Source organism: Passer domesticus, chromosome 15 (assembly GCF_036417665.1).
Source record: "Passer domesticus isolate bPasDom1 chromosome 15, bPasDom1.hap1, whole genome shotgun sequence".
Lineage (NCBI taxonomy): Eukaryota > Metazoa > Chordata > Aves > Passeriformes > Passeridae > Passer > Passer domesticus.
In genome coordinates this window covers 1,469,889-1,496,559 of record NC_087488.1, presented here as the reverse complement: position 1 = coordinate 1,496,559, position 26,671 = coordinate 1,469,889, and the positions used below count along the sequence as shown (strand labels likewise).

The 26,671-nt window shown below is 53.9% G+C and overlaps 1 protein-coding gene and 1 long non-coding RNA gene across 5 annotated transcripts in view; both read left to right on the top strand.

Annotated features, from left to right (window-relative positions):
* Window positions 1–26,671, top strand: part of LOC135281208 (ankyrin repeat and fibronectin type-III domain-containing protein 1-like) — a 247,641-nt gene that overhangs the window by 87,081 nt on the left and 133,889 nt on the right. The gene's annotated exons all lie outside the window — the stretch shown is intronic.
* LOC135281730 (uncharacterized) lies at window positions 3,811–5,150 on the top strand. The gene is made up of 2 exons (XR_010348263.1): window positions 3,811–4,066; window positions 4,773–5,150. It is a non-coding gene; the product is annotated as an uncharacterized LOC135281730 (long non-coding RNA).

Genomic DNA, 26,671 nt, shown 5'->3' with positions numbered 1-26,671 from the left:
GAGCACCTGGCAGGGGAACAGAAAGGCTGAATGAGATTTTTGCAGGAGAGAATTTCCCTGTTTCTTTGGCTGTTACAGAGGTGACTTTCCAAGGTAGAGAGGAGCTTTTCTGAGATCTTGGAAAGACCCCAGTTTCAGCTTGGGGTGTTGGGGTCTTGACACTTATCCAGCCTCCTGTTACATCCTGAGTAGAGAGGGAGGAAGCTGATTGCTGGAGCAGATTGGGGATGGAGCTTCGTGTCAGGAAGCTCCAAGGGACATTGATAGGTGCCTGCAGGGCCTGGGCCCTGGTTCAGCCCCTGCTGCCCTCCCCTCTGGCAGTAACTGGTGCACAGGGAGGAGGAGCCACATGCTGGGCTGTGGAACCTGGGCTGGGAGGGAGCTCGTGCCCACTCTAGTTGGGGTTTGTGCTGCTTCCCCTCTGGAGGGGTTCATGCTCTTTCAGTAATTGGCCTCTGCATCCTTGTGGGTTCCTCTTTCAGGTGTGAAAGTCAGCAGCAAACCCAGCCCATAGCTCTGCTGATCATCCAGGTTTTGTCCAGATGACCATTCACTGGTCCATGTGGCCACCAGGTACCTCTGGTGACATTTGTGACATTGGCTCTGCAGCAATGTGTTGTACAGTGGGTGGTAGGATAGAGCACTGGCTGCCTCAAAAGTAGGGAAAACAGAGTCCTGGTGCTGGCCTGGGACTGCAGCCCTTTGCTTGTTGTAAAAAGGCACCAGCTCCTTTGCCCTGGGACTGAGCTTTGTGGCGCTCCAAAAGGAACACAGACAGCATTTTCCTGAGAGCCTTTCTGTTGTTGAGCCCACGGGAAGGATTTGGGCAGGAAGCAGGAGGTGTGCCTGGAGAGTTCCAGCAGGCTTCAGGTGAATCCAGCCTTTCCCCCAGAGCTCTGGCTTGTTCTGTGTGCTTTTACCAGGAGCCTCAGGGTTACGTTTTGTTCACCTCACTTCTGGAGAGCACTGAAGAGGCTGCCCAGAGAATTTGTGGAGTCTGCCTCACTGGGGGATTCAAAACCCATCCTGTGTCTAGGCTGACCTCTGGGATGACCCTGCTTGAGCAGGGAACTGGGACCAGATGACCCCTCCAATGGTCTTTCCAACCTGAACTGTTCTGTCTGTGACAATACTGGTGGTCTGATCCAGCTTTCCTAACCTTTCTGCATCGAGCCTGTGAGAAGGCACCTTCTCAGGAAGGTACAGCCCTGCTGCCATCCTTATCTTCTTCCTGAGATTGCATCGCCAGCAGAGAGCCTTTGGATGAGACCATGCATTGCCTGGTGTATCAGCAAAGCTGCTTTGGCATCTGGGAAGTCAAGTGGGAAAGCTGCAAATCTTCAGCTTGAGTGTTGCTGTGGGTGAATTAATAACAGGAGCACCCCTGGACATGGCCTGCTCTGAGTCCTACAGATCACCTGCAGCTGGAGCAGCAGAACATGGTGTGACCAGAGCTCTGTCAGCTGGGCACATTCTCCTTGAGGTGTCAAACCGACTGAGCAATCTGGGTTTAATTCCTGGCCCATTCAGAGATCAGGGTGTTTTCCTTACCTGCTCTGGCATCCACAGATGGTATCACTGAGCTCTGCGGTTGTGGTGCCTGAGCTCCTTCTGGGGGCTGTCTGTCCTCCCTCGGGGTGGCTCTTTGTCCAGCCAGGGTGCTGCTCCTGGTGCCTGTTGTTGCTCACAGTGGTGGCTGGGAGTGCTGAGTGCTCCATCTGTCTGTTGGAGCTGGATTTTCACAGGAACTCTTGGGAACTGTGGTGTGGGGAAATGGATCTGCCCCAGCACACGTGCCCAGGGTATGGATGGACCTGCTCACTCTCAGGGAGCTCCTTTCAGCTTTACCAGGGCGAGCCTGCTCCCATCAGGCCTGCAGTGCTTGAGACAGCAGCAGGCACAGCTTCCTCTGGGGTCAGGCTTTGTCCTGCGTGGTGGGAGCTGTGATGGGAGCATCCCGGGGCTCTGCCGGGCAGTGCTTGGCATGCAGAGTCCCTCTGCTGCTTTTCCACCCCAACCGCAGCTGGGTTTGGTTCACTGCCCATGTTTACTGTGTGTGGGTCTAACCAAAGCCCAGTTGCTTCCCTTGGAGGTTGTTGGGGAAACCATGAGAGCCACCAAATGTGCTGCAAAGTTTTTACTGAAGAAATCAATGCCCTTGCTGAGGAAAGGCAGCTTTTTCATCCTGACAAGGAAATAGATGACAAAGTTACTGTCACAGAGTTGTGGTGGAAAATATCCTGCATTTACAGACCTCTTTCAAACAGTGACAAGCTACCTTTTTTCTGTGCAGGCCTCCTTGGCCACAGAAAGGCATTTAGATCAGCAGCAAAGGCAAATCTTGGTTCAGGGATGTAAAGGGTTTTACTTTTCAGGTCCTTTTTACATAGGGTAGATCTTTATTTAGTCTTGGTTTTGTTTAGCAGTTCCCATCACGCACAGACTCGCACCCTCACACCCTTGGACATGCCTCCTTTCTCCAGGACCATCTCGTGCTCCCACAGGCATCACTCCCCCTTCCCAAAAAGTTATTGTTCCTAGAAAACAGAGCAACTCTGCTGGAATGTTAATTGGGGGAAGTGAATAACCAGGGCTCCCCTCTGCCTAACCTTCCCCAGCCCCCTCTTAACGAGCAAATTGCATTTATTTAGCCATTGAAGGTCCTGTCTCTCCTCCCCTGGGCAGACTGAAGTGTCCATTGTGCAGCACTGCCTTGGGATTTGCTGCCATTTGTTCAAGGAATGTTTTTTCAAAGAAAGGCAATTTTTAAGGAGGGTGGGGGGTACAACACCCCTTTCTCTCTTGCTGCAGGGACAGATGAGTTACAGTGGGCAGAGGTGGGCACAGGAGTGGCTTTGTCATTGGTGCTGTTCCCAAGGTCACTCAGGCTTCATACCTGGGAGAGAATGTGAGTGTTTCCCTGTCTTTCCATGTTGAGGCCGTGGAGGAGGCAGGGAATGTGAAATCCAGCTGTGTCTGTAGTGGGAAGCAGATGGATCATGTGTGGGTGCTCAGGGTGCTGCTCCCTGCCAGCTGTGGGGCCTGGGCCCCATCCCAGCTCCTGCCAGCCCAGTCACCGTGGCACTGCAGGGCTGGCACCGAGCCTGTGCCCATGGGGAGAGGTTTTCCCAGCGAGGATGCAGTTTGAGACCATCTCTGAAAAGTCACCAACCCATGCCAGGGGACTGAGGGTTCGTGTCTGTGTTTCTCAGTGGTGAGTGCTCCACTGGGTGCAGCCCTGACAGCCCCAGGCTGTGCTTTGTGGCACAGGGGACAGTTCCCACAGGTGGGCACAGCTGCCTGGGGAGCCCCAGCTGGGCTGGGCTGGGGGCAGCCGCCCTCAGCAGGGCCCAGACACCCCAGGGTGTAAAGGCTGCAGGCCAAGTGTGCCTGCAGGCTTGGAGGTGTGTTTATCCATGAAAGCATTAATGTTTTTGTTTTCCTGCTCACTGGGTTTTGGGTTCACCAGGTGAACCATTGGAGGGGTTTTAGAATCCCAGGATGGTTTGGGTTGAAAGGGATCTTAAATCTCAACTCATTCCATCTCCTCTCATGGGCAGGGACACCTTCCACTGTCCCAGGCTGCTTCAAGCCCCATCCAGCCTGGTCTTGGCCACTTCCAGGTACCCAGGGGCAGCCACAGCTGCTCTGGGCACCCTGTGCCAGGGCCTGCCCACCCTGCCAGGAACAATTCCTGCCCAATATCCCATCCAGCCCTGCCCTCTGGCAGTGGGAAGCTGTTCCCCCTTGTGGTGTCCCTCCAGCCCTCATCCAAACCCCTTCTCCAGCCTTCCTGTAGGCCCCTTTTAAGGGGCTCTGAGGGCTCCTCTTGGTGGTGACTGTAGGGATGTGGATGCCCTTGGATCCCCAGCTCGTGCTGCTTATGTCACAGCTGTCCCAGATGTCACAGCCCAGCTGGGCTTGGGCTCAGGACTTGCCACATGTGGAGCAAGTGCTTTGCTTAGGTGAAATTCTGAAATTTTAGTTACAGATGGGATTGGCTGGTGGGGCATCTCTAGTGCTGTTTATTTTGACATTGAATTTGTCACACAGGATATTTGCACAGGTAATTCCAGTCCCACAGCAGGCTCCAGTGGTACCCTGCAGGGGTGGGGCTTGCTGGGAGGGTTATGGCAGAGAGGGGTGTCCTGGCATTGTCATGAGGTGCTTCTGCCCAGAGGACCAAGGCTGATGAGCTGTAGAATCAACCTTGGAGGCTCCAGATTGGTAGTGGAGGGGAGAGGTTATTCCTGTCTGATTCTTTTCATTATAGGGAACTGGCCTTTTTTCTTAGGTTACAGGGATTTGTATTGTGTCAGCATTGTGCATTTGGTGTTGTTTAGTGGTCCAAGGATTGACTTGGGAAGCTGATGTAATGTTTGGAGGGAGCTTTGTCTTGTGGCCCTGAGGTGGAGGGGAGGCAAGGGGGTGGCAGGAGTGGGCTGGCCCTGGAGCTGGGCTGGAGAGAAGGAGAGCAGCAGGAACGGGTCTCTGGGGGTCTTGGAAAGCTCAAATATCCCCAGAGAAATATCAAATATTGTGAGGGAGGCTGCAGAAGGGGATACAGAGAGCTTGCAAGTTCAAGGGCTCAGGTGAACCCCCCAGAACACCTCTCTCCCTCCATGTGCAAACCTGTTTGGGGATCATGGAATGATAAAGATTGGAAAAACTCTCCAAGATCATTGAGTCCAACTGTTAACCCAGCACCACTGTGTTCACCACTAACCTGTGTCCCCATGTGTCACATCCATAAATTTTTTAAATTCCCCCAGGGATGGTGACTCCTCCACTGCCCTGGACAGCCTGAGCCGGTGCCTGACCACTCTTTCCATGAAGAAGTTGTCCCCAGTATCCAATCTAAACTTCGCCTGGCACACTTTGAGGCCATTTCCTCTCATCCTTGTTCCCTGGGAGCAGAGCCTGACCCTCACCTGGTTGGTCCCTCCTGTCAGGAGTTGTGGAGAGCCAGGAGGTCCCTGTGCAAGAGAAGAGAACGGAGCCCTTCCCAGCATGGGGCAGCTGGGACCCTCCCTTCTGGAGCCTGAGGGATGTAGATGCCCTCTTGGGATCCACGTGCTGCACTGCAGCAGGCAGTAAAATGGATTTGTTTCTCCCACTGCATGGGAATATGATCACCATGTAACTTTGAAGCTTGATGTGGAGCAGTTTGTTATGACACAGGAAGGTGTTGCTGGGACTGACTGCTGGAGCCATGCCTTGCACAGGTTTTGATCTCCCAGGCTGCCAGGACTGTGATTGTGTCCACCTTGATGTCCCACCCACAGCCCCAGTGCAGCCTGGCAGACGAGAGGAGGGGCTGGGTGTGCTCTGGGAGACTCAAAAAACACTTCTTTCCCTGACTGCTTTGGTTATTTTTATTTCTAAAGCTTGCACTTTAGAAGCACATCACCCTCACCCCATCAATTCTAGGCGGGCGATACTCCAGACCAAATGAATAATTCCACAGAGTGGTTGAAGTTAAAGCAGGTAATTCTGCAGAAATAGCATTGGGTTGGAAACTGAGACCTCACTCCAGATGTCTGACACGATGTCCTGCAGGATCTCAGGCCCCTGGAGAGCAAATTCCTCGTGATATGTGCTGGGTTTTGGCAAGTGGGCCTGAGAGGTGGTGAGCACTGTACAGCTCCCAGCAGCAGGAGAGATGAGGTTTATGCTGGGCTGGTGCTCAGCCCTGTCTTGTGTTCAGTCCCTGCCCTTTTCACAGGATCACAGAATATCCTGAGTTGGAAAGGATCCACAAGGATCATAGGGTCCAACTCCTGGCCCTGCACAGACACCCCAACAATCCCACCCTGGGCATCCCTGGCAGTGCTGTCCAAACACTCCTGCAGCTCTGGCAGCCTCGGGGCCGTGCCCATTCCCTGGGGAGCCTGGGCAGTGCCCAGCACCCTCTGGGGGATGAACCTTTCCTGATATCCAACCTGACCCTCCCCTGGCACAGCTCCAGCCGTCCCCTGGTCCTGCCCCTGGTCACAGAGAGCAGAGATTGAAGCTGCCCCTCCACTGTCCCTCCTGAGGAAGCTGTAGACCTGATGAGATTCCTTCTCTGAAGCAGCCCTCTGGAAGCTCAGGATAGCTCCTGTTTCCCAGCTCTCTTTCCCCTGTGGCATGCAGTGCTTTGCACTGATGGGTATCACTGCCTGCTCTGTGTCCAGTTGCTCATCAGCTTTGGAGCATCTGAACATGCAGAAAACGCCTGAGAGGCAGCGGAGGCAGGTGTTGGATGCTTTGGAAGGGTCCTTAGCCTGCTTGGCAGCAGCAGCCCCTGCAGAACTCCTCTTTAGCAGGGCTGATGTTTGATGTTGAGTGTAGCAGCAGCAGTGCCTGCCTGGGGACCTGCACCCCCTTCCTGGCTGCACGCCCCCCTGGGAACCCCCACCCTGGGGTGCCACCCCCACGCTCAGCCTGGCCAGGGCTGCACAAAGTGACGATTCCCATCTTCTGCAGGGATTAAACTCCGTGTTTTCCCTTCCCAGCTCGAGTGCCTGTGCAGCTCCAGCCCCTCTCTGTCCCCAGCCTCTCCTTCCCTCCAGCCCTTGCTCCCATCCCTCACTTCTCCCTCTCCTCTTCCCTTTGCTGCCCCTTTGCAGCCACGCTCCCTGCTCAGTGCTGGGCCAGCTTTGTCAGAGCAGGGAGAGGTGCAGGCAGCATTCCCATGTCTGGGTTCAGTGGGAGGGGCACTGTGGTGGCATGAGGAGGTGGCAGGTCCTGGCTTTACCCATCCCCTCCTTCTTTCAGTGCAAAGGAGGGAGAGCAGCAGCTGAACCAGACCGAATTCTGGGCCTTGTCTGTTGCGTTTGGAGACTCTTTGTTGTTCATGTGTTGCTGATTTGTATATTCATGACTAAACCTGCAGCTGTCCAGTGCCAGGAGGATTTGGGATGAATTAGAATGACAAGAGACATGGTCTTTACAAATAAAGTAATCATTTCTCCCTGCACTTCACATTCATCCTCTTTCAAAGGGTCTCTGTGTGACGCAGATTTGCTGCACTTTGATGCTGGGACTGCTGGGAGATGTCTGGATCTTGCAGTGCTCTTTATTCCCGTGGCAGCCGTGGGTGCAGTGATGTGGGAGGAAGGGGCAGTGTGTTAAATGGTCTGATAGTTTCTAATGGTGTCAAATTCTGCCATTTAAATTGGGATTTTCATGCTAGAGAAGAATTGAAAGGGGAAGATGGGCGTGAAAATCGCTGCCGTGGGCCTCCGTTCCTGCTCAGCGTCCCTTGTCGGGTGCTTGTTTATGAACCTCCCTCCCCATGGTCCTGCTTCCCCTCCCACTGGAGCTTAATCCTCTGCCATGGCATCCCTGTGTTGCCATGGAAATTGCCATCTGCCGGGCTGGGCCTTCACCTCTGCCTGCTGGAGAGCAGGAGCCGGGGCGGCGCAGTGGGGAGGTGGCACGGTTCCTGCTGGAGCTTGGGGCTGTGGTGGCTGCAGGTCAGCGCGTGCCCTGCAGCAGCAGGGGACTGGCACACAGCGGGCATCAGCAGCGTTCCTATCTGGCATGTTATAGTTATGGCTTTGACTTTTTGTTGGTGTCTGAAGTTTAACAGTCAGGAGAAGTGGTGGCCTGTGCTGCTGGTGGCAGTGTGGGTGGTCAGTCACTCCCTGGCCCCTGTTTTCCCATGACCAAGCAGTTCTGCCTCCTGTTCCCAGGGGTTATACCCTACAGCCACACTGTCATTGCCTTAGGGTGAGGTTCTTCCAGTAATTGCCCACAGCTCATGCTAAAGGTTCCTGGAATGACTGCAGCTTCTGGTCCTCACCCTCCTGGAGTCTGAGAGTGTGAGCTATTTGCTCGTTAAAAACGTCCCAGAGATGCCTGGGACCTCTCCATTGCATGCTGGGCAGGTTCCTGGTTCCTTCCCAGTATGGTGATAGGGGCAGCTGCTCCATTTTCCTGGCATGGCATGAAGGGTTTGTGTGGGAGTGGTGGCAGAGGGCAGGTGGAGCTTGGGGTGAGCCCTGGCCCAGGGCCATGAGGGTGGTGTAGGACCATATTCCCAGGGCTGGGGAACCTGCCTGGCTGGGGAGGCAGAGGGGTGCAGTGATTGAAGGGTTTTGGTATTGAATGTGTTTTTCCCAAGCTCCACTGAGGAGTGTTGAAGCCCCAAGAATTCCAGCATGAGAGGAGGGCTCAGTGGGGAACTTGAGGTTTCTGTGAGTCCCTCTGTAGGGGTGGCAGTGTCTGGGAGCTCTCAGGGTGATCTCTGACTCTCTTCTGCTGCACGGTGGTGGCAGGGGCTCATGGACACATCCTGCAGGAGGTTGGTGGTTGTGCCTGAAGGCCTGGGCCAGGGCAGCTCTACCATAGCTGGCACAGACTGTTGTGGCACTGGTGGGTGACAGATACATGGTACAGTGTTGTTTTAGGCACCAGGGCTGGGTGGAAGGATATCCACTGGGTCATGGTCTTAGTGGTGTCCAAGGCTGGCTTAGACAGGGCTTGGAGCAACCTGGGATAGTGGGAGGTGTCCCTGCCCATGGCAGAGGTGAAAAGGAAGGAACTTTAAGGTCCCCTCCAACCCAGACCATCATAGGATTCTAAAGCAAAAATGGATAGGGCTGCATGGAAAAGCTGGATGTCATGTAGTCGGTAGGACAACGTGGGAAGTGCTTTTATTTCTGTGTTTTCTAATTGAAAGCCAAACAGATTGTAGTTTTACAGTCATCCACCTGATTTAAATGAAAGCATAAAGCACCACCCTTTCCCAATAAAAAGCTTTTGACAAAGTAGCTGCAAAGCTCCCAGGAGCAAAAATTCTTTGAATGAAATGCTGGGCACACATTTGGGAGAGTGGGTTGAGTAAGCCTCCAAGCTGTTTTTATCCCCCTTTAAATAGCACATTGGGAAGATAAGGAAGTAGAAGAAACGTTATTTGATAGTAGATCTGTTCCTGGAGGGAAGCACATGGAGCACGTGGGGTGTTTGCTGTGCCTGTGGTATAGAGTTGGAAGGATCTGTGGTGGGAGGGCTGGGCAGGCTGAGATCTTCATCCCCCTTTTTTAGGCAGCACATGTGTTGTTATTAGAGGCTGGCTTGGGAAGCAATAAACACAGCAAAGTTTGCTTTGTTGCCAACCCAGATGAGATAAAATAGTTTTATAGAGATTTATGGGGATAATAAACTATGTAGGGAAGTTTATGACACGTCTAGCTGTGATCAGTGAACCTTTAAAGGGTTTATTGGGCAGGGATGTTGTCTGCCAGGACAAACATTGCTTGGTGTTGGAATAGTTGGAATTGTGCTGTTGGTGTCCAATATTTTGATTTAAATAATGTATTTGCTTCTTCCCAGAACCTCTCCATAAACGAACCTGGCAGAAACTGTGTGCATGGGGAGGACTGGTGGTCAGTCACCTCCAAACTTTCATCCAAACAAGAGGTGAAGCTGAGGGAGATCAGCTGCAGGAATGCATCACTGAGCACTTGTGCAGAGCAAGGTTGTGCCAGCTTCTAGTGCTTAAAACTGGGATAAACTGAATTTCTGTCCCTAAGCCATTCATTCAGTTTTTGATTGCCTAGATGAGCATGTGTCCTTTTGCTAGTAACCAAATACCATAAATAAAGTCCTGCCTGTCCTGGGAAAAAAAGGATTGGAGTGGGAAACGTGGAGACTGACAGAGTGCAGGACAGCCCTGCTGTGGGAGGACGCTGAACTGAGCATCTCCTGCTGTGCCAGGGGAGCTCAGATGTGAGAACAGTCTGGGATTCTCCATGTAGGAACCTGGACCTGTGTTGCACAAGAGATCCGAGACTGAAACCACCGACTAGCAAACCTGAGATGACAAATGTGCATGGCTGTGGGAGAAATCCCAACTCCCCTTTTACTTTTAGCAGAGTACCACCCAGATACTACAGCTTTGCACAGACTCGGTCTTCTAAATGGTCTCTGAAATACTGAAGTGAAGGCAGACTGTGTTGGGTTTTAGGCACATTGTGGGTAGAAGAAGCTGCTTTACAGTTAAGCGACCACAGGAGGTGAGAGGTGATTTTGGAATGGGTCTGTGTCCTGAGGTTGTCTCAGGTCACTCCTTGCTGCCCACCAGTAAGGTTCCAGTGGGACCCCCAGGCTCTGCAGCAGCCTGGCCACATTAGTTCCTGCCCTCCTCATCCATGCTCCATATGCAACAAGCAATAAGTGTCATTAATTGCTTTGATTCTTGCCCACAGCAAGATTTTATGGGGAATTGTGTTCCTTTCCATCTCTTGCTGTCAATCTGTGTGGAGCAGAAGGGATCTGGGAAGAGAAGAAGCCACCATGGGGGTGACAGGGCTTCCTGTCACTGAGAGGAGCACCTGAGCAGTTACCCCAGTGCAGAGGGGTGGGTGTCATGGGGATGGAGTCAGTCTCCTGTTGTGTTCCCAAATGCAGGCATGTGGCCTCCAGTTCTCCCTACACTGTTTCATCTTGCTTTTCCTTATGCTCAATGCCTTAGGAAATCTTTTTCTTGCTCTTATGTGTTTTTCAAGCAAGGGAAAGCTGGCCCTGATGTCCCCAAACTGGGGAGTGATTTTAGATCACATTGTCATTTCTGCAGCGGGGTTTGCACAGATGGGACTGTCCCTCTTGCACCCACTGCTCCCCCAGGGCCCAGGTCTCCATGGACAGTGATGGCCTGGTCAGTGCTGCCCTCCCATCAGCTGGAGCTTCCCTGCCCTCACACTGTGCTCCTGGTGCTTGCTGATCTGCAGCTCTGCAGAATTCCTGGTGCCTGCTCCAGGCAGAATGCCTGTTCCTGCTGTCCAAGAAGAATAAGATATCTTTAGCTTTCTAAACACAAAATTGATTTACGTGAGAAGATTCCCCCTGTAGCTTTGGGAGGTGAGCTCCACTCATGATTTGCAGACTGCCTGGAGGTGGAAGCAGACTTTGCCCATGGAGGGTTTGACAGTGCAGGGATGGAGCCACATCCTCTGAGCCTGGCAGGGCTGAGGCAGGATGGGCTCCACAGTGCAGCTGGGACCTGAGCATTGGCCAAGGGAGACAGAATTATGGAATGGTTGGGTTGGAAGGAACCTTAAAGCTCATCTCATCCCACCCTCTGCCATGGGCGGGGGCACCTTCCACTATCCCTGGTTGCTCCAAGCCCTGCCCAGCCTGGCCTTGGGCACTGCCAGGGATCCAGGGGCAGCCACAGCTGCTCTGGGCACCCTGTGCCAGGGCCTGCCCACGCTGCCAGGGAGCAATTCCTTCCCAATATCCCATCCAGCCCTGCCCTCTGGCAGTGGGAAGCCATTCCCCCCTGATCCTGTCACTGTCTACTCACATGGAAAGTCTCTCTCACTCCTTTTTATAATCTCTCTTTAGGCCCTGGCAGGGGCTCTGAGGTGTCCCTGGAGCCTTCTCCTCTCCAGGTGAGCACCCCCAGCTCTGCCAGCCTGGCTCCAGAGCAGAGGGGCTCCAGCCCTTGGGGCATCTCCATGGCCTGCTCTGGATTCACTCTAGCAGGTCCCACACATGAACACTTGAAGGATCTGGCTGGAAAGGCTCTGGGACTAGAAGGCCTGATTCTCACTCTAAACTCTGCTGCTTTTCCTTTTTTTTAAATTTTTTTTTTTTAGTGAACTTGCCCTTTCTCTGGCAGTAGACAAGGATTGTATGAAATGCCTCCTGTCTGGTGGTCCATGCAGAGGTTCAGTGTGTGCCCTGTGAGGAAGTGTGGTGGTGGTGGTTTGCTTTGCTCATGTTGTCACGTCTTCCTTCAGTTATGGGATAAATATTAACACCACAACCACCCACTAACTAGGCACTGCCTGCCATGGCTTATCATCCCAGCCTGGGCTCTTGGAAAAACTTTACAACACCCTTAAGTTTAAAACAAACACACTTGAAACCCAGTCCCTCTGGGTCTATTAGGGCTGACCAGCAAATGTGTATTTCATTACCCAAAATATGCTGGTAGACCCAGCAGAGTGAGTGAGCCAAGGGGAAGTAGACCTGCAAAACACTTTGGATAAAATACAAAAGTGTTTTTTATTTTTCCACCCCTCCTCTTTCTCTTCTTGATTTCTCCTGCCATGAATTCCTGGGTAAAGACTTGCATTTCTGAGGGAAGCCCGGGCGCCAAGCTGGGAGACAGATTACGCAGCCCAGGCCCAGGAATGGCAGGAGTGAACCAGTGGGCGGCCAGAGAACACTCTGTGTTTTATTTTTATTTATTTTTTTCTTCTTAGTGGTGTCAATGCTTGGCTCCAGGTGCCTGCATGGGAGAGTTCCCTGGTGTTGTCCCTCCATGTGGTTCAGAGTCCCGTCAGGGCCCTGCGGTGGCAGCAGAGCTTTGCTGGACTGGCATCCTGGGGGAACGGGGACAGAACAGGACAGGGTGTTCCTGCTCTGGCCAGGGTGCTTGGCACAGCAGGGACCTGCATGGCTGGGGACCACGGAGCTTGGCTCTGCCAAGTCTGGCTCATCCACCACCAGGAATTCTGTTTTCACCTCTGTAAATGGGAGGGAACAGTTTTAAACTAAAAGAGGAGAAATTTAGATGAGATACTGGGACGAAATTCTTGGTTGTGAGGGTGGGGAGGCCCTGGCACAAGTTGCCCAGAGAAGCTGTGGCTGCCTCTGGATCCCTGGAAGTGTCCAAGGCCAGTCTGGGATAGTGGAAGGTGTCCCTGCCATGCCAGGGGGTTGGAGTGAGATGAGTTTTGGGTTCTTTCCCAGCCCAAACTATTCTGGGATTCACGTGTGATCAGCAGGTGTGGCTCCAAGGTTGGCCCCATCCATGCAGAGTATCTGGGATGAGAACTGGTAACAGCCAGCCCTCCATTTGTCCAGCCTGGTGCAAATTACAGCCATCAGGGCTCCCCTTTCATCCCTTCTTGGTGGGCTTGGCAGCAAAAGCGCCTGCCTTTTCCAGTGGGATTTTGAAGGCGTTCATTACTTTGCAGTGTTGATGATATCTCCTGGTGCTTGGAAGGATTTTGTCATCTGAGCTGTGCTGCACAAGGATCCTGTGTTGGCCTGATGTGCAGGGGAGGCTGAGCCCAGCCCTTTTCCATGGGCTTCGTAGAGCCACACAGAAAAAAGTGTCTAAAGAGTTATCTGCTTTTTTGGGGGGAAATATTTTGCCTTTGGATGACTGGCTCGTTGTTCATGTGCAGCAATGATTTTTTATTCAGTAATGCCCACATATCCCACTGCTCTCCCTCCAAGACAAACACAGTGAGCTGTGTCACCAGTTCCAGCAGAACGGTCTCACGGAGCGGAGCCGGCTGGTGGCTCCACGCAGGGAGTGTTATTGCATGTGGGGAGCTGAGTCACAGCAGGGCTTTGGGCAGCAGCAGCAGCTCAGGGCATTTTCTCTGGCTGCTTTGGGACAGTTTAACAGAGACATGTCAACTCTGCCCCACTTTTCAGGTGGAAAAATAGGTGGGGAACGCATAGTTGATCAAATGAAAGACAATTCCTCCATTCCAAGTAATATGAAGAGTAGTAGTGGCCACGCTTTAGAGCTCTACCGTCTGTTCTTTATTTTGGTGGTACTGAGAAAGGTGGAATTTGGTCACAATTTGGGAAAATTTGCAGAAGAGAGCAGTTATGGGAGAACACCTGGGGATGGCTTCAGGAGAGGCAAAGCTAAAACCACCCCCCAGGTCTGCAAATATCATGGAGGGGTGCAAAGAGCCGAGTATCCCAGTCCCTATGGGGGCTGGGGCAACTTGGTCTATGGAGGGTGTTCCTACCCATGGCAGGGGTTTGGAATGAGATCAGTTTTAAAGTCCCTTTCAGTTTAAACCAGTCTGGGGTTCTGTGATTTTTGGCTTTACCCTTTGCTCTGGGGGTGAAGGAGATGCTGAGCAGCACCAAGGCAGAACAGCCTGTCCCTGTGGTGAGACTCAGCTCAGGCCTTTGTCTTCCTTCACAGAGGATGAATCTCTTGAGAGAGAGACTGGCCTTTAGAGCTCTGAGCCCCTGGCGATGAGCAGCTGGAGCAGGATGGGCCAGGATCTGTGGGATGGGCTGTGGGAGAAGGTCACCCTCTGGATCTCATCTGCATGGCTGCTGTGAACGGTCCAGCCCAAGCCCTGGGAGCTGTGCAGGAATCTTCAGTGCCGTGTTCAGCTGGGGGAGCAGGATGTGTTTTATTGGCTCTGGATGGCCCCACTGCTGCTCAGGAGCTGCCTGCCATGGGGCTTGCTGTGGTGGCTGAGCACTGGGACACTGATTTTTCACTGGGCTGCAAAGGGTCCTTGATTTAGCACTGACTGCATTTGTTAAAGGGAACTAATTTAATTCAGGATGCAGAATTCCTGACAAACTGCTTTTCAATGTCCACCTGCAGTGTGCCATAAGGTGGTGATCTGCACACCTTAGCAGATGTCTTTATTACAAATTAATTAATTTCACTCACAATTCACCTTTCAGTATATACCTCAGTCTAAACCCTGCACACTTCCCAGTGCAGCAGTGTGTGACCTAGTGCAGACATCAGTGCTGACCCATCTGTTGGGCTTGGGTGGCCCCACGTGTGTCTGGTGATGGCTTGTGCTGTCCCCAGGCCGGTGGCAGCAGGAGGAGATGTGCTCTTCCTTTTGCTTTTAGAGTTTTAGGATTTCTAGTGCAGGAATGTTAAGAAGCAGAATTTGTGGTTATTTTTTCCCTCTCTGTGTAGTAGCCATGCTGAAGTGTATTGGGTGGAAGTGGGAGGCAGAGTAGAGACTGGTTAACTTCCCTGAGTTAATGTAGGTGGAGAGCAGAGCCCAGGGATGGAGGACGTGCTTTGCCTTCCTCTGGAGTGGAGCAGAGGAGCTTTGTAGTGGGACTGGGGAAGGAGAACAAGTGCAAGGGCCTGTGGGGCTCAGTGGGGTCCCCAGCAGGGGCTGTGGGTGCAGCAGCCTCAGCACTGGAACTGGCCTTGGTGGGGAAGGGTTTTTCAATGGCTTGTGCTGCCAGGTGGGAAGAGGTTCTGGAAGCCCTGGGTGGCTGATGGAAGCTCTTGCCTTGGCTTTGGAGTTGTTCTGTGCCTGTTTCTTCCCTTGCTGTCTTCACTCCACTCATGCTGAGACCAAGCTTCTCCATGCTGGCAGATCATGTTCCCAATGTCCAGCTTTCCGTGGCCTTTTAGCCTTTCCTGCACTGGTAGAATGGGAAGGGTTTAACTCCCTAACCCAGTCTGTGCAACAGGTGATACTTCCTTCTTCTTCTCTCTTTTCACATCCTTCAGACCTCCAATGAGCACCTTCCCTCTGCCAGTCCCTTTCTGAGCTGGGCTGATCCGTGTGCTGGGAGGAAGATTGGGGGCACAATCCCAGGATGATTTGGGTTGGAAGGGACCTACAGCCCATCCTGTTCCATGCCCTGCCATGGGAGGGACACCTTCCACTAGACAGATTGCTCCAAAACCTTACACTGACAAGGCTTCCCCAGCTGGAAGAGCATCACTGCAAAGGGCTGGGCTTGCTGAGGGCAAAAGACTCTGCTCTGTGTGACCCAGAGGGCTCAGCAGCACAGCGTGGGGCTCGTGTGCCTCCTGGGCTCATGGGTTGGCATCCTACCCCTGTCCAAGTAAGCAGGTCAGAGACTTGGAAGGGATTTTTAGAAGCACAGATCTTGATGGCTTCAGTACATGTTTCTTGGAGAAGCTAACAGGCTGCTATCCCACCAAATTTTAGCTTTTTTCTCTAAGAAACAAAGTGGCTGACTCTAGAGCCTTCCCAAATTTCCTATTGGGATCAGGAGCCTGTGTTTCCTCTTATAAAAGCAGAAGGTTTTCACGGGCAGAACCACAAAATCTGTCCCTGCACAAGGTGGTGTCTGGGACATCTCTTCCTGGGTCTCACTTCCCCAGTGCTGCTGTTTTTTGTGTTTTAACCTGGCTGCATCTCCTGCCATCATCTGCTTCTCCCTGCTCTGTGTGGAGAAAATGGACCTGTAGGTGCAACCACAACAAAAGGTAGAGTTGCTCTGATCTGACCTGGTTTTTGGGGTTTTCCCAAAGCCAGTAATCCTGCGTGGTGGGTAGTGGGTGCCCTGTTATTGTTGCACAAGCTAGGGCAGAATAAAGAAGGGATTTCTTCACGGGGTTTTTTCAAGGGATGGCTGTGGCAAATACCAGCCTGGAGCCTCTGTCCCCACTCTGAGCTTCCCAGATGTTGTCATTCCTTGTGGGGGAGCATGAGCTCAGTATCTTGCCCGACACCACATGCACAGAGCCCAGACTCACGGTCTCCAGGTGCTCAAGTTTACTCAGCAGCCTGTGCTGCCTGGGGGTGGTTCCCTGTGTGAGTCCAGAGTGGGTTTAGTTAAACATCCTCCTGTAAGGAGCTGTGTATGTGGCTGCTCCTGTGAGCCAGGAGTGTCTGAGCCGGGTGCCTGTGTCTCCAGGGGTGTGTTACCTGCAGAAATAGTTTCCTATAAATAAATAAAGAAACAAACAGAGAAAGGGTTGCTGCTGTGGGATGTCCCTGCACAGAGGCTCTGGTGTCAGTAACCTCACTGACAAGAGCAGGGCAAAGTGGCCTGTCTGGGGAGGGGTCTGTGGAGGGAGGATGGGATGGTGGAGCAGGTAGATTCCTCCAGAGCCCACAGCAGGTACTGAGCCTCCCTCCTCTCCCTGGGGTAGATGGAGGGCTTATCCACAATGGGGGTGGGCTCCAGTGGTGGCCCTGCCTCTGGTGACACCAGGGCTCAGACAGATCCAGAAAGGCAGAAGGGACTTCTGGTGTCCTGCTTTGCTGGTAAGGAGCTGGTTTGTTGGGAGCTGCTCCTGCTCCCACTGCCCCTTACAAGGGATGTGGCCATGAGTCGGAGCAGGGTCAGGTCAGGGGGAGCCCGGAGCTGCCAGGGGACAGGGCCAGCCCTGCTCCTGCCTGTGACCAGGGCTGTTGGATCAGGAGAGACACAGCTCACAGTCCCCAAAGGGAAACCTGCTCTGGCTTTGGGAAGCACAGCTGGACTTGAAGAGATCATGGAAACATGGAATGGTTTAGGTTGGAAGGGACCTTAAAGACCATCTTGTTTTCACCCCCTTCCACTATCCCAGGGTGCTCCAAGTCCCATCCAACCTGGCCTTGGGCACTGCCAGAGATCCAGGGGCACCACAGCTGCTCTGGGCACCCTGTGCCAGGGCCTGCCCACCCTCCCAGGGAACAATTCCTGCCCAATATCCCATCCAGCCCTGCCCTCTGGCAGTGGGAGCCATTCCCTGTGTCCTGTCCCTCCATGCCTTGTCCCCAGTCCCTCTGCAGCTCTCCTGGAGCCCCTTTAGGCCCTGGCAGGGGCTCTGAGGTGTCCCTGGAGCCTTCTCCTCTGCAGGTGAGCACCCCCAGCTCTGCCAGCCTGGCTCCAGAGCAGAGGGGCTCCAGCCCTGGGACATCTCCATGAGGTCCCCTGGACTCTCTCCAGCAGCTCTAGGTCCCTTTCTGTGCTGGGATCCCCAGAGTTGGAGACAGCTCTGCAGGTGAGGTCCTTCCAGATGGAGCAGAGGACAAAATCCTCCTCTGGGCCTGCTGCCCACAGTGGGGGCTGCAGTGTGGGGTTGCTTCCAGAAGGTGAAATTCCAGATTCCAGGATCTGGAGCCAGTCTGCTCCTGTGCCACTGCCAAATGGAAGGGGTGGCTTTCCCTGGTACCTGGGGGCAGTGCCTGGGCACTGGGGCAGGAGAGCTCCTTCCCAACCTAGAGCCCAGAGAGCTAGGATGTCTTGGTGGTTCCTCCCAAAAGGGAGTGAATCTCTCTTCCTCCCAGAACTGCTGAGTGAAGCCAAGCAGCAGTTTGGCTACACCAGGCTGTGAAGGGCAGTGCCTGCTGTGCCTGTGCCTGGCTCTGGGCTCTGCTGGTGCAGCTGGACAGGGTTTGGGGGCAAGGCTGGGAAGAGAACAGGGAAAGGAGAGGGGGGGTTGGGACAGCAGGAGTCCCTGGGGCAGGAGGAGGACAGGAGCTCGAGTAGGAGGAGCACCCCACATTTGGAACCCCCATGGAGGGGCTGCCGTCACTTCTCTAGTGCCACTTGTCACTGCATCCTTTCAAAACCTTAAGGGGGCTCATAAAAATGAAGGAGAGGAAATTTTGTATGGGCAGATAGCAACAGGACAAAGGAGAATGGTTTTAAACTGCCAGAGGGCAGGGATAGGTGTGATGCAGGGAAGAAATCCTTCCCTGGTAGGGTGGGCAGGCCCTGGTACAGGTTGGCCAGAGAAGCTGTGGCTGCCCCTGGATCCCTGGAAGTGTTGCAGGCTAGGCTGGACAGGGCTTGGAGCACCCTGGGACAGTGGGAGGTGTACCTGACCATGGCAGGGGGTGGAGTGAGATGAGGTTTTAAGGTCTTTTCCAACCCAAACCATTCTATGATTCTATCTCAGGTGTTGGGAGCTGGCAACTTGACAGTGTCCCATCCCCTCCTGGCTGGTTCAGTCCCTGCTCTGTGAGCAGAGCTGTCACAGCAGCCCAGCCCCTCTGCTGGCACAAGGACACAGCTGGGCCCTCTCTCAGCTCCAAGCTCCCTGCAGAGTCCTTTATTCCCATGTGCCACTTGTGTTTCTGTACGCTGGGGAGCACTCTTGCCTCTCCCTGCACATCCCACACAGGATGCTCAGAGCATGTGCAGCTCACTCCGAGGCACAGGGACACTTTCCCCTCAGTGGTGCTGCTTTTCTCTTGCCCTTCACCAGCTTGGTTAGAAGCAATTTTGTGGACAAGCCACAATTTCAGTTTGTAATTTGTTTGTCAGTGCCTCTGTGGGCTGGAATTCTTCCATTAAATGCTTTCCCGGGTTAACTGTGTGTGTTTCAGGGCAAAGGGAGGAGCTGATGCTCAGGTGTGCTGGGAGCTGTGCACCTGGGTTGAAGGTCCCTTACCCAGAGCAACTGCTTGAAGTGGGAACAACAAGTGAAGAGGCACTTTGACTGCCCTGCTTTTTCATTCCCTCTTTTCAGGAGAGATTGGAAGGAAAAGGGAGTTAGATGACCACTCAAGTGGTTGTGGAGCAAAAGCACCCCTTTGGAAGAGAGGGCACAGGTTCATTTTCTTTGCTGGAGCTGCAGGGCCTGGCAGTGCTCAGGTGCCTCGACACAGCAGAGCTCTCCCTGGCTTTCACCCTGCCCCTCCTGAGCTGCCCCAGGACCCTGTTTCAGAGGTAACCATCTTCATCCCACAGCAAGTGGGAGTATGAGCTGGATTTGGGCTGGCAGTGCTCCCCTGGCAAAAGGTGGGTGCTGGGCTGCATCCCCAGGCTGCTCCCAGCCCAGAGGATGCTCTGGATTTGTTTTCCTCTTGTGGCTCTACTTTTCTGCCACAGAAGTGCTGAGTTACAGCTAGCCATGGGTTGTGCTGATTGGTTTGGCTCAGCAGAGGAGTGTTTCTCCAGCTGGGCACTGCTTTGGTCTGGGGACAGTGACCTGTCCTCTGTGCCTGTGTGGGTGTGTGGCAGCTGCTTGACCCTGGTTCAGATAAAGGCATGGGAAGGAAAGGTCCTGACCTGCTGGGAGTGAGCTGGGATGGAAGCAGCAGCTGCAGCCTGGCATGCCAGAGCTGCCATCTGAGGCTGTGCTATCTGCCACCAAGAATGTTTCCTTGGAGCACCAGGAGTGGGGCAGGTTGCTCTTTTTAATGGGTTTCTTTTAAGCACATGGCAGGGATGTGGACTTGCAGAGTCCTGGACTGTGGGGAGAAGGGTGTGGGGTGTTTCTCCCTTTGCCAGTGCCAATGGTGGCAGAAACACTACGTCCTGTGCCAGCTGCTGGTGCCAGCAGTGTGTGGAGCAGCCATGTGGTTTATACTGCCCTGGGTGGGATACACGGATCTGGAGGTTGTGATGCTCTCTATTCCTGGAGTTTTCCAAACACCATTGACCTTTCTGAGCTGTTCTGGGAGAGGAGAAACTTTCCCAGTATCAGCACAGTCAGCCTGGGTGCTTGCAGAGGGGGTGGGAGAGGAGGGGTTTTCTTGGGAGAGGTGTCCTTGGCAAGGCCTTGTCTCTCCTGTGCTTCCCAGGTCCAGCAGCCCTTTCTCTTCCCAGCTCATTCGTTGATTGCTGCATTTGAACCTCCTGTTGCTCAACCCCTGCTTTTTGGGGCACAGCCAGTGACAGGGGTCCTTGACAGGGGCTGGGGCAGAGGGATTCCGTGGGGCTCAGTGAAAGCTGAGTGTGGATGTGTGGGACACAAAACACACTGCAAGCCCTGAGAGCTCCAGCTGTGATGTTCAGAGCTGTCATAAGCTGATCAAAACCAGATTATCTGCATCCCTCAGAGATCTTAAAGGGTCTTTCTCACTTCTTGGGCCTTTGTTGTGAGGCCTGACCAGCACATCCTTGTCTGGTCCAGGAGGAGGGAACTCTGAGCAGAGGGGAGCCAGGGCTGGGAATGGGAGCTGTGGGGAAAAGCTCTGGTGGTCCCACTCTGAGGTGTTAAATGTCATTTTAATGGGATGGCAGCCCCTAAATGGAGCAAAACGCAACATGAGACGAATCAAAGCTGTGTTAATGGTGGAAAATGTCCGTGGCTTTTAAAAACTAATTTTGCTGAGGGACTTGGGCTGCGTGTCACAGGAGACCCTGAAGGGCTGGCCCTTGTCTTGGCCCAGGAAAATGGGAGAAAGCTCCTGGCTGCTGGAATGTCTCTGTTGTACTTAGGGTGGTGGGACAGAGGATGGAGGGAGAGAAACAGTTTTGCAGGATTTGCTTAATTGGTACTCTACCCTGGGATTAGCAATAATGGAGAAAAGGGAGCAGGGAGAGGGGAGGGAGAATCTTTCTATCACCATAGTTGTGGGGGGTGAAGGGAAAGCCAGACCTTCCCCCTCCTTTAGAGTCCCCATCCCGTGGATTTAAACTCTGGCTTTAAATGGAGAATAAAAAATAATGAGGACATGGATAGATGTTTTCTTTTTATCTCTACAACTGAAGAGATAAATGTGACATTAATTATGTGACACAGCTTTGAAAATCATTATGTATCTCTGTTTTTTTTTAAAGGGGGTTTCAGATTTCTGTCTGGGACTAATAAAGAAGGACAACTTGAAAAAAAACCCAACCCTACTTTAAAGATGATCTGTAGGGAGAGTTGATTGTCTTAATTTTCCCTTCTGTGGAAGAAACTTGTTCAGTTCTCCTGTCTCTTGCATGGAGTGAGTGTGGGTGTGCAGGAGCTGCTGAGGGAGGGGGAGCCAGGAGGGTGACCTGGCAAGTTTAATAGGACAGAATGTGCTTTGGGATGGCTGGGGGTGAGATGGGGCCATGGGAGGGGGAAGCATTGAGCTCTGCACCCCTCTGCCCGCAGGAGAGAGGAAATGGCAGCAGTCAGCAGCACTGAGTGAGCAATGTGTAATGTGCTGTCTGCAGGCAGCTGGCTCCTGAGCTGGGTTGGGATAGGGCAGGGGGACCATCAGGTGGGTGAGCTTTGTGACGGCATTTGAAGTAGTGGTTGTAGGATCCTACAAGCATTTAGGTGGAAAAACCCTTTAAGATCAAGTCCAGCCATAAATACAGGACTGCAAGGCCACCATTAAACCATGTCCCCAAGTGCCACCTTATCATAGAATCATCACAGAATGCCAGGATGGTTTGGGCTGGACGGGACCTTAAAGCTCATCTCATCCCACCCCTGCTATGGGCAGGGACACCTCCCACTGTCCCAGGCTGCTCCAAGCCCTGCCCAGCCTGGCCTTGGGCACTGCCAGGGATCCAGGGGCAGCCACAGCTGCTCTGGGCACCCTGTGCCAGGGCCTGCCCACCCTCCCAGGGAACAATTCCTGCCCAATATCCCATCCAGCCCTGCCCTCTGGCAGTGGGAGCCATTCCCTGTGTCCTGTCCCTCCATGCCTTGTCCCCAGTCCCTCTGCAGCTCTCCTGGAGCCCCTTTAGGCCCTGGCAGGGGCTCTGAGGTGTCCCTGGAGCCTTCTCTTCTCCAGGTGAGCACCCCCAGCTCTGCCAGCCTGGCTCCAGAGCAGAGGGGCTCCATCCTTGGAGCATCTCCATGTGCTCCCCTGGACTCACTCCCCTGTGCTGGGGGCCCAGGGCTGGAGACAGCTCTGCAGGTGGGGTCTCCCCTGAGTGGGGCAGAATTCCCCCCTCCTCTGCTGCCCGTGCTGTGGCATCAGCCCAGCACACAGGGGAGTTTCTGGGTGCAGATGCCTGGGGCACGGCCAGTTCCTCACCCATCAGTACCCCAAGTCCTGCTCAGGGCTTCTCCTGACCCGTTCTCTGCCCAGCCTGTTGTGCTTGGGGTTGCCCCGACCCTCGCCATGGGCGCTGGATCTGCACCGTGCTGGGGATTCAGGCTGCAGGGAGCTGCACATTTCATGAGCTGGAGCTCAGGAGCTGTGACCTGTGTGTCTGCAGGGCTCAAGCTTGCACTGTATGATGCTGCCTAAAACCCAGCCTGCCCCATGGTTTAGCAAAACTTCATTGAGCTTGAGCTTGGATCCCACTGTATCCTGCTCCCCAGCTGAAGCAGCCTGTAAAGTGGGAATTACTGTTTCAGAAGACAAAGCTTCCCAAAGTATGGTACTGGCTGGGTACCTTGTCCCTGCTGTTGTGCTGAGGAACCTGCTGCCCTGTGCTCCCTGTATGGGGCCAGGGGAGGTGTGGGGCAGTGCAGGTTCTGCTCCACTGCCAGGGGACATGAGAGCTCTGACCCTCCTGCCCAGAGCCCACCCAGGCACCCATGGGCCTGCACCACTGCTCACCCGTGCAGCCAGTGCAACTCTTCAGCTTGGCTTGAATTCTGCTGTGAACCTGTCCTGTCCTGGTGGGACCTTCCTGTCCCCTTTCTCAGCCTCTCCATGGACGGGCATTTCTCCTGGGCAAGCAGACACCTGGGTGAGGAGCAGAGAGGGCTCTTGGTCACTGCTGCCCTTCAAAGCCCACCCCAGTGGCAAAGGGTCACTGCCCATTGCAGGTGCTGTCAGGCACATGCAGGGGCATGGGGACAGAGACAGGACAATGTCACGGTCACTGCAGTGAAAGACCCATGTGAGAAAATGGGGAGGTTCCTGCTGGTGTCAGTGCCCTCCCCTGCAGCACCAAATGATTCTGGGAACATGTCCCAGAGAAATGCACCCCTGAGTTTGGGTGGTTTTGGTCTGGAGTCCACAGTGGCTTTGGGATTTTTATAACATTCATCTGCATGCTGGATGATGAAAGGCTAATAACTCCCAGGTGGGAGCTCTTGAGGGAATTCCATCTTGCCACCAGAGATGGGCTCCAGGGAAAAGCCAGGCAGCTCAGTCCCCTTCTCCAGGGAGGATTTTTCTCCTGCCTCATGCATGGTGGCCAGCAGTCTGATGCAGCCGAGCCTGTTCCACCTTGGCAGCCTCCCAAGGCAGGATCGTGCCAGCCTTCCTCCTCCTCCACCCTGATGGATGGTGGCTGGGCTGCTGGAGCACCTGCAGGATTATGTCACCCTCTGTGGTGGCTCCTGCTGGTGGTGGCTGCGCTCAGCTGTGGTGGCCCCACGTCACCTCCATGCAGGCCCTGCTAATATTTGCTTTATGAAACTTCTCTGATAGTGCTTGGTGTGTGCTCAGGCAGTCCCTGGGACTCAGCAGCGCCGGCAGGACGTCACACCAACAATAACAAAAATAAATCACTCCACACTTTCCGTCGGGTGTATATTTAGTGGTTACTGTGCACGAGCCCCCAGGAGAACCTGATGTGTTTATTGGGGCCAGCCCTGCCCCTGCCAGGGCTGCCCCCAGGCAGGTGCTGCTGCAGCCCCGGGGCTCGGTCAGGCCGGGCTGCACAGCCCAGGTCACCCCCGGGCTGCCTGTCAGCAGCTCCGTAAATCCTGGAGTGCTCCAAGCCCTCGCCCAGCGTGGACTTGAACTTTCCTTGGAACACAGGCAATGAGCAGAGCCCACCCAGAAGGTTTGGATGAGGGGAAGGGGGAGGCCCAGGGATGCCCCCTGTGTGCTGCTCCCCCTCCAAGCTCAAACACTGGCTCTCATTTACGCTGGGGAGCGACGTCCCTTCTCCCGAGCTGCCTCCCCAGCCTCCTCCCAGATGGAATTTTAAACACTTCAACCTCAGTGACCACCTTTCAGCTCCAAAGTTTTCTGAAGAAATAGAAATGTGTGAGCAGCGGGATCATTCTTCTTGCTGCCCTCCCTGCATGTGCTGTGTCCAGCCTGGGGTCCATGGCAGCTTGTGGCAGTACCTGCTGCTCAGCTTAAAAACCTCAGTGTCCTTGTCACTGGGCTAGCTGGCCATGCCACAGGGGGTTCCAGGGCCCATTTCCTGTTGAAGGATGTTCTCTGGTTTGCAGCATTGTTGGGCAGGTAGGCAGGTGCTGTGTAAATGGACAAAGGAAGAGGTACCCTCACTCCTCTTACACTCACCTGAGCAAAATCCCTGTTTCCAGTGTGACAACCTGGCACTATTTTAAAGGAACTGGTGGTATATTTTTTTCCTCCAGTAGAACTGGGCATGGTGGGAGGTGATAGAACCCCCTTGAAATGCAGAAGCCTCTGTGCCCTCAGTCTTGTGTTGCTTTGGGTGGGGAAATCTGGGAGAAGAAGTAATACATGGATATTTCTGTGGACAGCACGTCCATTGGGAAAGGCTCTGACCTCTCCTAGGGGACAGCTCATCTGTCATAGTGCTTGAGCTGCAGGGATTGAACCTTTCCAAATGGTGACAGGGGTTTCCCTATTATTAAGATCTGGAGTATTTTTTCTTCCAACAGGATACAGACAAAATGGTTCTTTAGTTTCTCTCCCATGAATGGGACGAGTCCCTGTGCTCACACCAATTCCCTTCCCCTTTTCTTCTCGGCTGAAGCCCTTATTACCAGCTCTTGGGCTGGCACTTCCAATACCCAATCGTTTAGCTCATGGTGTCGTGCCAGGCAATGAGTTTTTGATGAAGTAATCTCCAGGTGGCTGTGTGTCCTGGCACACCTGGCTGTGATCCCCATGGCACCCTGGCTGTGATCCCCATGGCACATGTGGGGCTGTGATCCCCATGGCACCCTGGCTGTGATCTCCAGGCTCACCAACACACCACCTCACTGGTCCTTCTTGCCCAAAGACCAGGGTATTACTCCGTGCTTGAGCTCTGCTGCTCCCACTCTGTGCTGCTGGGATCCTGGAGGAGGCTGCAAAGGCCCATTTGTTCTCCATCCCCTTCCTGTGTTCCCCACTGGGGCTGAGGAAGGGGCAGCCCCAGCCCTGACAATGCTCTCAAGCTGTTGTTCATACCTGTGCTTGAGCTCAGTGCTGCCTGAAGACAGGACATGTCCCTGTTTTGGTTTCCAGCTGGGTATGGATATGGGTGTCCAGAGGGAATTCCCACCAGCTCCCGGCTGGGCAAAACGAACCTTGGCTTCTGGGCTCTGGCTTCTTTCTGCTTACTAGTGCCCAGGTGGGCATTGGTGGAGCTGGGCACTGGCACATCCCTGGTGCTTGCAGGGCAGCCCAGGACCCAGCCAGGCTCTGCTTCACCCCACCAAACATCTCATGACTGCCTGCCCAAGCCTGGGAGAGCACTGAGGGTTGGGAACAGCCTGGGAGGGAACACCCTGGGGTGTGGGGAGATTGATGCCCACAGCCCTTGGGTGTGTGCGGAGGCAGTAGGGTGATGCCTGCAGGAGACATGGTCAGTTCAGGCCAGCTCTGCTGGTGGCCCTGGGCAGCCACTTGGCTGCTGAGGGCTGCAGAGTTGTCTCCACAATCCCATGCCAAGCCCGTGACAGCTGCCTGGCTGTCCTTATGTCCAACCTGGAGCTGCTGCACACTTTGCTGGGGTGGAGCAATGCTGGAGCATGAGTAATGATCCAAACCAAACCAGGACTTGGCTTTTCTGCCTGCAGGGAGTCTCTAGTCTGATCTTGCTCTGCCCTCTGCAAAGTCTTTCCTGTAGGACACCTCTCACACTCTGAATGCAGGAGTGGTTTGCACGGTTTTAAGCTCAGTACAATGTTAAGACCAGGCTTAATGCAAAAATTTAGAGGATGTTTTGCCCACCATGCCACCAGCTGATCTTCTGAGTCAAAATCTTTGTCCCACTGCTAACCTTCTTCATAGTGGAGATTGTCACCTGCCTTCCTTGACTCCCAGTGGGACCTTGCTGTAAGATCTTGCTTTAAGGTACACTGTCAGGACAGGGGGGAATGGATTTAAGCTGAAGCAGGAGCAATGTAGACCAGATGTTAAGAGTAAATTTCTACCTGGGAGGGTGGGCAGGCCCTGGCACAGGGTGCCCAGAGCAGCTGTGGCTGCCCCTGGATCCCTGGCAGTGCCCAAGGCCAGGCTGGGCAGGGCTTGGAGCAGCCTGGGATAGTGGAAGCTGTCCCTGCCCATGGCAGGGGCTGGGATGAGATGGGCTTTAAGGTCCCTTCCAGCCCAAACCATCCTGGGATTCTGTGGTGTCTGGTGAGTCCATCAGAGCAGAGGGTGGCAATGGACAGGGCGTGTTCTCCTGGGCAGTGTGGGGCACTCGTTTGGCTGTGGGAGCTGCCAGACAGGTCACCTCCCCCAGGATGGAGCATCATGGTGTGGGACCAGCTCAAGGACAGCAAATGCAGTCTAAGGAGGATCATCTTGCTCTGAGGTCAAGGCAGAGGTTGCCTCAGGAGCCCAGTGGATGAGGAGGTGGCCATGGCCTCCAAAGCCCCCAGGAGCCCCATGGAGTCACCTTTGAAAGTGGCTGGTCCTTGCTTTCCTTGGGCCTGGCAGTCCACACCAAGGATGTGTTATCAAGCATCTCC